Genomic DNA, 15,764 nt, shown 5'->3' with positions numbered 1-15,764 from the left:
TAATGATTATTCATGCTGCTGCTTTTAAGTTCCTTGCATATAAATCTACTAATGGAATTGCTAAGTTGAGGCCTTGGACATTACTGAGTAAAGACCACATAAGTTATGGGAGGATATCAAGAATATCATCCATGAAGAATGCAAAAAGTCATTACAAAGACAGAGGAGGAAGAAAACACCAAGATGGATGTCAGAAGAAACTCTGAATATTGCACTAGAGCACCGAGAATCCAAAGCAAAGGGAAGAAATTAAGATTTTACAGAGTTGTGCAGCTTTCCAAGGGCAGCACAGGAAGACACAGTAAAGTATTATAATAAAATGTGCAACGAGCTGAAGTCAGAAAATAAAAAGGACTGAACTTGCTCAGCATTCCTTAAGCTGAAGAAAAAATTAAAATCTCAAGGTACAATACTTAAGGATGCTTTGGGAAGAATATTGAATGATCCAGGAAGCATTTAAAGAAGATGGAAAAAGTAAAGAGTCATGGTACCAAAAGGAATTGGTAGACACAGCAGAATTTCATGAAACAACATATAAGCAAGTGCCTGTAGTGATGAAGGGAGAAGTTCAAGCTGCTCTGAAAGAATTGTCATATTTCAACAAATAGATGCTGCCCTGCATGTGCTTACCAAGTTGTGCCAAGAAATCTGGAGGACAATCACCTGGCCAACTGACTGGAGGAGATCAATATTTGCTCCCATTCTAAAGAAGGGTGATCTGACAGAGTGTGGAAATTATTTAACCATATCATAGATATCACATGCAAGCAAGATTCTGCTGAAGATTATCCAAAAACAGCTGGAACAGCACATCAACAGAGAACTGCCTGAAATGCATACTGGGTTTAGAAGAGGCCATAAAACTAGCAATATTATACTTAATGTCAGGTAGGTCTTAGCTGAAAGCAGAGAGTACCAGAGGAATGTCTATCTGTGTTTCATTGACTATGCAAAGGCATTTGACTGTGTGGATCACAACAAACTGTGGCTGACTCTGAGAAGAATGGGAATCCCAGAACACTTGATTGTGATTATGTGAAACCTATACTTGGACCAGGAGGCAGTCATCAGAACAGAGCAAGAAAATACTACATGGTTCAAAATCAAGTATGTGAGCCAAGGATGTGTCCTACCTTTTCATCTTTTCAATCTATATGTGCAACAGATTATCTGGGATTCTGGACTCTATGAGGAGAAATGTGGCAATTACGATTGGAAATAGACTCATCTGAGTTATGCAGATGACACAACCCTGCTTGCTGAAACTGAGGAGGACCTGAAGTGCTTGCTGCAGAAGGTCAAGGACTGCAGCCTTCAATATGGTTTGAAGCTCGATATCAAGAAAACAAAGATTCTCACCACTGGGCCAATTGGCAGCATCTTGATGGATGGTGAAGAGGTTGAGATTGTTAACAGCACTAGTTTGCTTGGCTCTACAATCAACGCTCTTTGTACCAGCAGCCAGGAAATGAAAATTTGAATTGCATTGTAAAGTCTGCTGTCAGAGACCTCTTCAAGTTGCTGAAGACCAACGGTGTCAGTCTGGAGACTAATGTGCACCTCATTCAGGCCATGGTCTTTGCAATCACTAGTTGTGCATTAGAAAGCTGGAGAATGACTAGGGAGGATAGAAGGAGAGTTGAAGTCTTTGAGCTGTGGTGCTGGAGATGAGTATTTAATATATCACGGACTGCTAGGAGAACAAACAAGTTGTCCTGGAGAGGGTGAAGCCAAGCTATTCCTTGGAGACAAGGTTTCTGAAGCTTCGTCTGACATAATCTGGACATGTTGCAAGGTGAGATCAGTCCTTGGATAGGGATGCCATGCTTGGAATGGTGGAGGGACAGTGCAGGAGAGGAAGACACTTGATGAGGTAGATTGATTCAGTGAGGGGGGTAATGAGTATAGGTGTATCAGAGACAATAAGACTGGCATGGATAGAGCAGGGTTTAGGGCTGTTGTGCATAGGGTCGCTATGAGTTGCAGGTGACTCTACGGCACATAACAACATTGTCATTTTTGCTATGAGTTGTAGTTGACTCCTTGGCATATAACAACAACATGGTAGTTATATATTTTTTTAGGAACAGTCACACTATTTTGCACAATGGCTGCATCATTTTGCATTCATACCAGCAACAGGTTAAGTTCCAATTTCTCTATGTTGTTGTTGTTGCATACTGTCAAGTTGGATTCAACCCATAGCTGACCCTCCAGTGGGTTTTCAGAGGCAGTAAATCACATGGAAGGAGACTGCCCCTCATAAACTTGCCAAGTTATGTGAAATGACACTATTCCAGGAATGTGGGAAAGGCATATATAGCTATTCCCTGTGTTTTTATTACAATTGTTCTATAAAATAAAAATAACTTCAAAATAGAAGTTTTAAAAAGTATACTGTCAAGAAATTAGCTTCTTGAAAGTTTAACTTTTGCTACTGAAAAATTCGAATAACATAGAAGTGAGATTTATTTTATTTAATTAGCCAAAATACATATATGTACCTACTAATTTAATTCATAATGACAGAAAATGTGTACAGACTGAAGTAAATGACAAAAACTATAAACTTTGTTGGTTTTGTTGTTACTGTTAGGGGCTGTACAATCAGCCTCTTACTCGTGGTGACCCCACATACAACAAAACATACAACGAAAAATGTCCTTTGCTGTCCCAGGATGGGTTGTCCCAGATTGGGCATTATGTGATTCGTAGGGTTTTTATTAGCTAACTTTTAGAAAGAGATTTCTGGGACTTTCCTGTATACTTATTTAGTCTGAGATGTTCACTGAAGCATCTTAAGCATTATAACAATATGCAAGTCTCCAAGTGGTGGAAGATGAGTGATGGCTATTCATAAGGTGCATTGAACAGAAATCAAACCCAGTCTTCTACATGGAATGTAGCAGTTCTATTACTCAACCACCACTCATCCAAATGTTATCACTTACTCTTGCTATACTTATATCTCACTTACATTGCTATACTAACTCTTCATATTATACTGAATATTTTACTCCTGTTGTTACAACTCATAGTTGATCTTCCAGCAGCTTTTCAGAGGCTATAAACTGTGTGGTAGGAGATTATGAATCTTTCTCTTGAGGAGTTGTTGGTAGATTTGTACAGCTTGCCTTTGGGTTGGCAGTGTAACTAACTCCTTATGTCTAGGCCAAATTTAGGCTTGTTTTGTTTCTTGTCATTCAGAAGATGGGATAACTGTTTTTTTTCTTCTTCTCTGCCATTGTTTTCTACTTTTGTTTCCTGGTCCCTGTTTTGTTTGTTTTATGCTTCTGGTCTTTGCATTTAACAGGCAAGACCATTTATATTGTTTGAATTTTTATATTAAAAAAATATTATCCTAAATAGTCTTTCTAATATTTTTGTTGTTGTATTGTTTCTCAAGTAGACCTTTGAGGCATAGTCCATTCCCCTCTTGGAGTAAGAACAAAGAAAAACAAAAAAGAGGAAGAAGAAGAAAGAAGATTCTATGTCACCATGATCTGAATTCCCATGTTGTAAGGTTGGTTAGTCCTAAGGGGAAAATTCTATGAGTAGAAGCAAAGAAATTAGAATTGGAATTTTTTTTTCTAACTTAAAAATAAACAAGTAGACCAATATGTGCCCTAAACCAAGAAAAATAAGCAAAATCGAAAACCAAAGGCATAAAAACAAATAAAGCTGACACAAAATAGCTCTAGAAAGCTAATACTCAAGAATTCCAGAAGGAAGTCTTGGGAAGGATGTGGGATTTAAAGGATGGAATTGAAATGTACTCAGTGGAAATAGCTCACACATATTGGTGGAGCCATGCAAAAAATATTCTATTTTGTGGGAATGTAAAATGAAAATGTATGTGACAAGCCATCCAGATTTTTCAATCTTTTTTCCTCAGTCATTCCACACTTGTCAGAATGGTCTACATATGTACCAATTAAAAATATAGAAAAACAGAGAGAATACAGGGAGATGTATAATTGCAAAGAAATTAAGTTAGAAATTCAATAAACAGGTGAAGATGAAATAAATCTGAAGGCATATTAAGAAGCCATGAAAAATGAAACTTTAGAAGAAAAGATCCATGCAAACTAGTATGATGGCCATTAGCCTCATTGTAACTATTGAGCACTGGAAATAGCTAGACCAAATTGAGTCCATCCCACCTGAATTTAAGAATCATCTCAAGAAGGGGTTTGAAGAATTGAATATCAGTGATCAAAGACCACAGGAACTGTGGAGCAATATCAAGGATATCATCCATTTAAAGAGCAAAAGATCAAAGAAAGCAAAGACAAAGGAGAAAGATAAAACCAAAATAGAAGTCAAAAGGAATTGCTCACTGAGAAGCCCAAACAAAAGGAAGAGATCCCCAAATAAATGAGATGAACAAAAGATTCCAAAGGGAAACTTGAGAAGACAAAACAAAATACTTTAACAAAATATACAAAGAGTTGGAGTCAGAGAACAAAATGGAAGAACTTGCTTGACATTGCCTAAGGAGAAAGAAGTGAAAAATAAATTTAAACCTTGAGTTGAAATGCTTAGACATGCTATGGGAAAAATATTGAATGATCCAGGAAACTTCATACAAAGATGGAATAATACATAGAGTCACCCTACCAAAAAGAATCAGCTGATACTGAAAAATTTCAGGAAATACTATATGAATAAAAGTCAATAGTAATGAAAGAAGATCAAGCTGCACTGAGGCAAGGGTAAAAAAAATACCCTCCAAAACCCCAAGGCCCCAGGAATCGATGGGATACCAGTTAACATGTTTCAAATAATAGATGCAGCTCTGGATGTGCTTACCTGTCCATATCAGGAAATTTGGAGGACATCTGTCTGCCACCTGGCTGAAAAGGACCCATATTTGTTCCCATTCCTAAGAAAAATAATCCAACAGAATGTTTATATTGTAGAACAATATTATTAATATCACATGAAACAAAATCTTGCTGAAGGTCACCCTCAAACAGCTAGAACAGTACATTGATGGAACTGGAGAAGTTCCAGTGGGCTTTAGAAGAGACTGAGACGTCAGCGATATCATTACTGACATTAGATGGATCCTACCAGAAAGCAAAGAATATCAGAGTATCTGTGTTTTACTGACTGCATTTAACTGTGTGGATCATAACAAACAAGGTCAAACATTAAGAATGGGAATCTCAGAACACTTAATGGTGCTCATGCAAAATCTATACCTAGATTAAGAAGCTGTTGTCTGAACAGAGCAAGGGGACACTGTATAGTTTAAAATCAGGAAGGGCGTGTATCAGAGATATATCTTTTCTCCATATCTCTTCACTTTGTATCCTGTGCAAATAATTCATGAAGATGGACTTTATGGAGAGGGATGTGGCATCAGGATTGGAGGAAGACTCATTAACAACCTACATTATGCAGATGGCACAGTCTTGCTTCCTAAAAATGAAGAGGAATTAAAATGCTTGCTGCAGAACATCAACGATGAGCCTTTGGTATGGATTATCAAACATCAAGAAAATAAAAGTCCTCACCATAGGTCCAACACACATTATGATAGATAGAAAAAGGATTGAAGCTGTTAGTAATTTCATCTTGGAACCAGAAGTCAGGAAATAGGAGATGTAATGCAATGAGTAAATCTACTGTTATAGACTTCTCCAAAATACTTAAGAGCAATTTTTTCACTTTGAAGACTAAGACATGCCTGATTCAGGTCATGGCCTTTTCAATCACCTGCTATCCAATAACTGGATAATGAATAGGAAGGACAGAAGAAGAGTTGATACCTTTGAATTGTGGTTTTAGAGAAGAATACTGATATTTCATGGATTACCAAAAGAACAAGCAGGTAGGTATTGGAAATATTGCAGCCAGAGTTCTTCTTGGAGACAAGGGTGGAAAGACTTCTTTTCTCATACTTTGGAAATGTTTCTAGAGAGACTATTCACTAGAGAGGACATCATGCTTGGAAATATGGAGGGTCAGAGAAAGAAAGACAGAAAGATCCTTTATAAGATGGATTGGCATAGTGGTTGTAGGAATAAAATTAAGTGTTTCAGAAAAGATGAGGGTGGTACAGGATAGGACAGAATTTTAATCTGTTGTGCATAGGGTCACTATTGAGTCATACTTGACTTAATGATACCTAACAACAAGAGTGAAAGGGAGCTCTGGTAGTTAAGCGGTAAGAGTTGCACTGTCAACCTAAAGGCAGGCAGTTGAAATCTACCTGCTGTTCTGATGAAGAAGTAGGAGCACTTGACTTCCGTGAGATTCGGAGGCTCTGAAAATCCACTGGAGGGTCATCTATGAGTTGGTTCCAACTTAAAAGCAAAAATAGCACCAAGAGTAAAACTCACATTTGAATTCAAAGACAAAGTATACATTTAAAAAAAAGAAATATTTCATAAACTAATTTTATAGTTGAAGTAATGATGCTATATGGGTTCAGGCAGGGTTGAAGGCAGAATTTAATTCCTGCTTATTATGGTAGACACCTAGCTAGAAGATTAGGACTTATAGTTTGTTGCTCTTTAAATTTTTCTTAACCGCCTTGTGAAAAAAAATTTTTTTGTAGTAATTGTTTTAAAAAGATATACAATTTTATGTAAATTTTGTTTGCAATAATATAAAATATAGAAAAATGATGTCCAAAATTGAAGCAATTTTCTTGGGATGATGTGATTGTAGATAATTTGGTTATAACTTGTAATTTTATAATTTTAAAATCTTTTTCTACCAATCTGTAAAAAGTAGAAGCAGGAGCCATGAAATTAAATGTTTGTTTGCTTGTCTATTTGTGTCAGTTGTTATGGGGAGTAAACTATTCACACATCAACACAAGTTTAAAAATGCATCTGACTGTGACTGAATATGTTCATTGTGTGACACAGATTGTTCTCGACTTGTAACTTAAAGGTTGTCATTTCTAATTTACCCAGTGGAATGGTCAAAGAAACTAAAAAAATAACCAGAACACAACAAAACCTAATTGCTGTGGAGTCAGTACTCTTTCATAACTGAGTCCCAAAGGGTCAGTAGATTATAAATCGCATGGGAGGAGATGGCTCACCTTTCTCCCACGGAGCTGCTGCTGGTTCTGAACTGCCAGAGAGGGAGGTGCAGTTGTTGTGTTAACACGACTCCCTAAGAACTCTGCAACCAGAATTTCCTGGCAATCTGTTTCTGGAATGATCATAGTTATGAAAACTTTATGAAGCAGTTATATTTTGTAATACAAAAAAATTGACAAATTGGAATAAACTCTAAGATATTGATTTATTTTAATTTTAATTTTTTTTTAAGGGAATGCAGAGACCTCGGGTCTGCAGTGGCATAGTATCTCTTATGGAGCCGGAAGGGGTGATTCTAGAGAGTTACCGCTCCCGGGCAGAGAACAATCGGTTCCTGGGGCTGGGCAGAGCTCTGTGAAATTTCTTTGGCCCTAGCAAGGAAAGAAGATTTTATTATCTCCTGTCTTCTGCAAGGAGCTGCAGTTATTTCTCAAGGTCAGGGCAGGGCGCATCCTGAGGATGAGTAATAATAGTCCTCTGAGGACATTCTATCTTGGCAACTGTTTATAACCATGTAAAGCTGATAATAAAATAATTCCAAAATAAATAAACAGTGGGTGCATAAGTGCCCTCAGAGATCTGTAAATCTGAGTGCATAAGCTGCTAGTGCAAGGAGCAGATAAAACTTTTTCCTTCTAATGTTCTGAGGCATTAAGGAGGAAGACTGAACCATTTCAGGGCTTTAGGGGAAAGAAATTGCCTAGAAAAGCAAAGTGGTTCTAATGCAAAAAGAGCGTGAAGTTCCTGAGCAAGGTGGTGCCAAGTTGAATTGATTCTGTTGAACCTGTGTTATGTGTAAAGTATGGTTTTTTAAAAAGTAATATATTAATTCATTTTGTTTGAAAGTTTCCAAATCATATTGGATTTCATACAATTATTCATAGATTTTTTATTTTATAACACTTTAATTGATTAATGCACTTAATTACAATGCCTTATGAACCACATATTGTGTATTACCTTTCCTTTCACTCAACTTAGAAATTTTTACTTCCCTCCCTCCTTTCTTATCACCGTTACCCTCTAAGATTGATTCTATCTGCATATAAATGTTTTCGAAGCTTTTTATGGTACAAGCAGTCAAGAAATAAAAAGAAAGTCTGCTATCAAGGACCTCTCCAAATACTAAGAAGCAATGATGTCAGTTTAAAGACTAAGGTGTACTCATCATCTCTTCAATAACTTGTGTCTGAGGGATGGACAATAAGTGAGGATGATAGAAGAATAATTGATTCCTTTGTGTTGTAGTGTTGGATTATTGTTGTTGTTGTGTGTCATCCAGTTGCTTGTGACTCATAAAGACCCTATGTAAAATAACCCTAAACCCTGATCTGTCCTGAGCCAACCCTATTGTCTCTGACACACCTACTCCCACCATCCCAGTGACTGCTTCCTCTCTTGCACTGTCCCTCCACCCTTCCAAGCATAATGTCTCTCTTCAAGGACTGGTCCCGTCTTGAACATGTCCAAAGTACGTCAGATACAGCCTCATAATCTTTGCCACCAAGGAGCAGCCTAGTTTCACCCTCTCCAGGACAAACCTGTTTGTTCTTCTAGCAGTCCATGGTATAAAAGACTATTATTGTGTTATGTACCATTGAGTCTCTTGCAACTCATAGCGATCCCATGTACAACAGCCCTGAAACCTGTTCTATCCTGTGTCAACTTTACCGTCTTCAATACACATAACCTCATTACTCCAGTCACTGTATCAATCCATCTCATTGACAGTCTCCCTCTATTTCTCCGTCCCTCCACCTTTCCAAGCATGATGTTCTTCTCCAAGGACCGATCTCTTCTTGCAATATGCCCAAAGTATGTCAGATGACACCTCAGGATCCTTGCCTCCAAGGAGCAAGCTGGCTTCTCCCTTTCTAGGATGAACCTATTTGTTCTCCCCTCAGTCCTTTGTATATTCAAAACTCTTCTCCAGCACCATAGCTCAAAGGCATCAATTCTCTTTCTATCATCTCTAGTCATTATCCAGCTCTCTGACACAAAAAAACAATTGTGAAGACTATGGCTTAGATCAGGCATACTTTGGTCCCCAGACTGATATCGTTGCTCTTCAGTACTCTGGAGAGGTTTCTGACAATTGACTTTACCAATATAATTCTTCTTTTGATTTTCTGGCTACTGGTACTTGGTGTGCTGATTGTGGAGTCAAGCAAACAAAAGCTGTTAACAATCTCAATCTCTTTACCATCTATCATGATGCTACCAATTGGCCCAGTGGTGAGAATCTTTGTTTTCTTGATGTTGAGCTTCAATCCATATTGAAGGCTGCAGTCCTTTATCTTCTGCAGCAAACGCTTCAGGTCCTCTTCAGTTTCAGCGAACAGGTTTGTGTCATCTGCAGAATGCAGGTTGTTGATGAAGATTCCTCCAATCCTGTTGCCACATTCCTCTTCATACAGCCCAGCCTCCCGATGATCTGTTCTGCATATAGATTGAAAAGGTATGGAGCCAGAATACGTCCCTGGCATACAACCTTCCCAATTTTGAACCATGCAGTATCTACGTGCTCTGTTTTGATGACTGTCTCCTCTTCAAAGTGTAGGTTTTGCATAAGCACAGTCAAATGTTCTGGAATTCCTATTCTCAGATTCAGCCACAATTTGCTGTGATTCATACAGCCAAAGGCCTTTGCATAGTCAATGAAACACAGATAGACATTCCTCTGGTACTTTCTGCTTTCTGTCAAGATACATCTAACATTATCTATAACATCCCTAGTCCCATGGCCTCTTTTAAACCCAGTCTGCACATCTGGCAGTTTTATGTTGACATCCTTCAATAAAAATCAAATCTCAACATCATAAAAACAAATAAACTTCGCCACTGAACATTGGCAACAATCATGATAGATGGAGAAAAGATTGAAGTTGTCAGCAATTTCATTTTACTTGAATCTACAATCAAAACTCATGGCAACAGAAGTCAAGAATTGAAAAGATGTATTATTTTGATAATATCTGCTATCAAGGACCTCTAGTAAGCTCTAAAGAGCAAAAACTGACAGTTTTTTTTTGGTTTTTTTTTTAATTACATCTTATGCATTTGAAACTTGGACAATGAATAAAGGTGACAGAAGAGGAATCAATGCCTTTGAATTGCCATTTTTGAGAGTAGTACTAAATATCCCATGGGCTGCCAAAAAACCAAACTAGTCTGTCTTAAAAGAAAAGCAAGTTGGGTGCTCCATAGTGACAAAGATATTGAAACTTGGTCTAACTTATTTTGAGTATGTTGACAGGACAGGTCAGTCCTTTGAAAAGGACACATTACTCGGAAAAAGATGCATTAGATAAAGAGAGGCAAAACCTCAACAAGATGAATAGACACAATGAATATAAAATAGGTTCGAACATTAAGAATGGCTCAAGATAGTGCAGGATTCAAATTACCTGTTCACAGGGTGGCATAAATCATAGTTGAGGGTTGCTGAGAATAGCAAACAACTCAACGGCACATAACAACAACAATGATGCAAGGCAATCAATAAACATGATTTAAATATATGTCATGCTGACTGTTTATCAATACAAAGACAAAATCAACCACATTCATTGCTGTCAGTGTGTTTCTAGCTCATGGTGACCCCATGTATTACAGAGTAGGACTGTTTTCTGAGGTTTTCTTGACTGTGATAGTTACAGAAGCAGATAAGTAGGTCTTTCCTTCACAAGGTCATTGCTATGGTTGGAATCACCAGCCTTTGCATTACCAGCTGAGCAGAAACCATTTGTCCTCCCCAGGGACCTACAGTTCCTAAGGAGAAAACTGTCCTCCATTTGGACTACATGTCAACACCAAGAACAGAAACATCCTCACCCGTGGACCAACAGGCAATGCTATATAGATGGAAAAGAGATTAAACTTGACAAAGATCATGCTTGGAACGGTGAGTGCCAGAGAAAGGGAAGAGATCCTCAACTAAAAGGATTGATGCAGTGACTGTAGCAATGGTTCGGAATATATCTGGGATTGTGAAAGAACCATTTTATTAGGCCTCAAGCATAGCAAATACTTCAATAATGATAATAATTATGACTAAAAAAAGAAATAAGAACAAAGAGAGGTGGAGAGAACAGATTGTAATTTTAGATTGTGTAACCAGGGAAGGCTTCAAAGAGAAGGCAGCATTTGAAGAAAGACTTGAAGAAGAGGACAAAATATTCCATGAAGAATTTTTGTTGTTGTTTTAAAAAAGTGTTTCAAGGAAGAGAAAAGCAATTGCCGGGGCACTGGAGAAGAAGGCTGTCTGGCACAAAGAAACAAATGTTAATGAGATTGAATAAATAGACAATGATAATAGAGTAAAGATGAACCTAGATGTATGATTTAAGACCGAGTGTGCCAGGTCTTCCTGGGCCCTGGTAGGGATTTTAGCTTCTACACTGAGTGGCATGGGATGGCAATGTGGAAGATTGATTTTGGAGAGAGATGAAGTGTAAGAAGATATGAAGTATTTTAGGAGAATGAAGTAATAAATAACCAGAAAACTGTAAGTGGGCTTGTCAAGCAGAATCAAGGACCAACTTGAAGTTCACTGTGAATTTACTCCCTTCCCTATGGCTTCATGTTGTTCTCCAACTACATTTAATTGCTTTGAGTATAGTATTGGCATAAACAAAGAGTTGAATTTAGGCAGAACAGGGGTTTAGCCAACTGAATATGTTGATAATTGTGGCAATTAATGAAAAATAAGCTTCCTATCCCAGCTTCACATCAAAGGAAGGCAGGAGATGGTAGTGGCAGAATGTTTTTAAAAATCATATTGATTTTTTTCTCCCCATTTAAAGTTCATGTACCTATTCAGAAAAAGCCCTGGGCAAATGGGGAATGTAAATTAGATTTCTGAAGCACTCCACCTCCCACAGTGTCACCCACACACAATAATGTATCAGAGTATCAGAGCCTGCCAGTACCTTCTGAGGGAGCTGGTTGGTACATTTTCAAGAACTTTATATGTTAACTGTGTAAAAAATGTTATTATATTGTATTACAGGGAGGGGAACAAAAACAATAATGACATATCTCATCTTGGCAACAATAGCAAAGTTCAAGAAGGCAGCAAAGATATTGCTTGTGAGGATGTGGAGAGAGAGAAACTCTCACATGCTGATGGTAGGAATGTAAAATGGTGCAAACACTATGGAACAGCAGTTTAATGTTTCCTTAGAAACATTAAATACATTAGAATAGAATTACCATTTTATCCAGCAAATCAGCTTATAACTAGCTCTATCATATCTCTCTCTCTCAAAGAAATAAGAACTGGAGCATGAATGGTTATATTTACATCAATGTTTGCTGAAGCATTATTTACAATAGCAAAGAGATGGAAAAACCTAAGTGTCCATCGGTGAACGAAAATACACAAACTACAGAAATATACAGAAATATAGTACCTTCATGCTATGGAATACTATTTAATATTAAAATCCAAAGATTTAATATCTTGGCAGAAAGCAGAGAATACCAGAAAAATGTCTATCTGTGCTTCATTGACTATGCAAAGATGTTTAACTGTGTGGATCATAACAATCTGTGGCTGACTCTGAGAAGAATGGGAATCCTAGAACATTTGGTCATCCTAATGCGAAACCTATACTTGCACCAAGAGGCAGTCACCAGAACAGAGCAGGGAGACATTGGATGGTTCAAAATCAAGAAAGGGGTCCGTCAGGGATGTATTTTGTCTCTATACCTTTTCAATCTTTATACAGAACAGATCATCTGAGATGCTGGGCTGTACGAGGAGGAATGTGGCATCAGGATTGGTGGAAGAATCATCAACAACCTGTGTTATGTAGATGACACAGCCCTGCTCGCTGAACCTGGGGAGAACCTGAAGCGCTTGCTGCAGAAGGTCAAGGACTGCAGTCTTCAATATGGACTGAAGTTCAATATCAAGAAAACAAAGATTCTCACCACTGGGCCAATTGGCAGCATCAGTATGGATGGGGAAGAGATTGAGATAGCTAACAGTTTTAGTTTGCTTGGCTCCACAGTCAACACTCTTGGTAACAGCAGCCAGGAAATCAGGAGATGAATTGCATTGGGAAAGTCAGCTGTGAGGGACCTCTCAAGAGTACTGAAGTGCAATGACATCAGGCTGGAGACTAAGGTGCATCTGATCCGGGCTATGGTCTTTGCAGTTACATGCTATGCATTGGAGAGTTGGACAGTGAATAGGGATGACAGAAAGAGAATTGATGCCTTTGAGTTGTGGTGCTGGAGAAGAGTGTTGAATATACCATGGACTTCTAGGAGAACAAACAGGTTTGTCCTGGAGAGGCTGAAGCCAGAATGTTCCCTGGAGTCAAGGATTCTGACATTTCATCTGACATACTTTGGGCATGTTGCAAGGAGAGACTGGTCCTTGGAGAGGGACATCATGTTTGGGAGAGTGGAGGGACGGCTCAGGAGATGAGATGGATCGATTCTGTGAGTGGAGTGGTGGGAATGAATGTGTCTGAGACAGAGAAGTTGACACAGGATAGAGCAGCGTTTAGGGCTCTTGTACATAGGGTCACTGTGAGTCGCAAACGACTTGATAGCACATACCAGCAACAACAACAACTGCATTTGTTGTTGTTAAGTGTCATTGAGTTGACTACAGCTCATAGCAACCGTATGAACAGTGAATCAGAACCCTGCCCTTTCCCGCACCATCCCTATCATCTCAGATTCACTGGAGCACACCATCACAATCACTGTCAGTCCATCTCATTGAGTGTCTTCTCCTCCTTCATTGACTCTTCACCTTTCCAAGGATGATGCCCTTTTCTGAAGATTAGCCCTTCCTTACAGCATGCTGAAAGTGTGAGAAATGAAGTGTTCTCATCCTCACCTCCAAGGAGGACCCTGGCTGTACCTTTTCCAAGACATACGTGTTTGTCCATGGGATATTCAGCATTTTTCTTTAGCATCCCAACTCAAAGGCATCAATTCTTCTTCTGCCATCCTTATTTATTGTCCTGACCTCAAATCCACAACAGATAATTGAAAAGACTGTGGTCTGAATCAAGTGCATCTTAATCTTCAAACTGACATTTTTGTTCCTCAGCAGTTTGGAGGCTTCCGAATGCAATATGTGAAACACTTCATAACACGGATGAATATAGAGGCTATTAGCTAAGCTAAAGAAATCAGTTACAAAAGGACTTGGATGGTATAAGGTCACTATTATAAAAAATGTAAAGAAATCGCACACAGATGGAATTATTCTAGGATGGTTATCAGGGATGAAAGGGAGGGAGAAGGGTGTAAGATGAATAAATAGGCAAGTTAGGTGAAGAAAAAGGAAATATACAAGATGTTGATCAAACATTGTAGAATAATTAACTACAGTAGTCTATTGTAATTCATATTGGCTATGCTAGGAGTATTTTCATCACAGAAACCGGTAAATCCTACAAATTAAGGGCATTATAAAGTATTATCATCAATATTTTTTTGGGGGGGTGAAAAAAGGTGGTTTATTTTGTTTCTTAGTCATGGTGTCATTGTGGGAAAGAACACAGAGTGGGGAGGGCAAGTGGGAATCAAATATTTTTGGGAGGAGGCTGAAACTTCCCAGAATCCAGGGACACTCCCCAATCTGGGTGCTTGGGGTGAGGGGATGTATATGGGGTAGTGAGGAGGAGAGGCAGAGCGTGATTGATAAAGCTAGTGTAGAAAAAAGGCACTGGTGGGTTATATCTTGGGCCTGCAGGAGGGTGAAGCCAGGCTCCCTGGCATTCAGGCCTCTAGTCCTTTCCCTTCCCTTTCTTGGCTTTGGTCTTGGTTTTGGTCTTGGGAGTGCAGGGCTTCATCATGAGGATGGTCTCCTGGCACTGGGCATTGTACCGCGCCTTCTTCAGTGTGCCCTGGCGGGCTTTGGTGCCAGTGCCTCCGTCACACGCGCCCCAACTCTCAAACTTGTACTTGCAGTCGGCTCCAAACTCCTTCTTCTAGTTGCATGGCACCCGGCACCGGATGCGCTGGGTCTGGGTTCCGCAGGTGCCCTCACGGAAACCCACTCCGCAGTCCTTGCTGCTGGGGGTACAGGGCCCCCAGGCCCACTCCGCGCATTCGCTCCCCGGACCGCCCTTCTTTACTTTAACTTTCTTTTTGGCTGCCGCGGAAGTGAGCGCCAGTAGGGCGAGGAGGGCGAGGAGGAAGGCTCAGTGCTGCATCTCGCTGGCTGCTGGCGCTGCTTTGCTCCCTCCTGCCTATCATCAATATTTTAAATTGTGCTTAAGCATTTGCCACTATATCACTGCACACTCTGTCTTTTCAGGGCCTTCTATCTGAATCTACTAGTCTCCAAGTCAGTTGTTTCACTTTCTATCCTTAGCCAGTATGCACAACTTGTTGTTGTTAGCTGTTGCAGAGAAAACCCTATGAATTACTGAGTAAAACATCGTCCAGTCCTGTGCCATCCTCATGACCGTTGATATATTTGAGTTCATTATTGTGACTATTGTATAGTGATTCGCAACCTGGAAACCTCATCTCCCCACACGACATCAGGCAATATTCTGTTATTATATACAGGATTTTAATGGACTAATTTCCAAAAGTGGATCAAAAGGCATTTCTTCATTGTCTGTCTTACTCTGAAGCTCTGTGGAAACTTGTACACTATGGATAACTCTGCTGGTATTTAAAATACCAAAGGCATAGCTTCTAGTGTTGTAACAACCTGTT

The 15,764-nt window shown here is 39.1% G+C and overlaps 1 pseudogene; it reads right to left on the bottom strand.

Moving 5' to 3' along the window:
- Positions 1–14,821: 14,821 nt before the first annotated feature.
- On the bottom strand, positions 14,822–15,250 carry LOC102870393 (annotated as a pseudogene).
- Between the last annotated feature and the right edge of the window lie 514 nt (positions 15,251–15,764).

This window comes from Elephantulus edwardii, unplaced genomic scaffold, assembly GCF_000299155.1.
Source record: "Elephantulus edwardii isolate Elephantulus edwardi_28Jun2011 unplaced genomic scaffold, EleEdw1.0 scaffold00070, whole genome shotgun sequence".
NCBI lineage: Eukaryota > Metazoa > Chordata > Mammalia > Macroscelidea > Macroscelididae > Elephantulus > Elephantulus edwardii.
The sequence above is the reverse complement of the archived record's forward strand: the minus strand, read 5'-3'. Positions and strand labels throughout refer to the sequence as shown.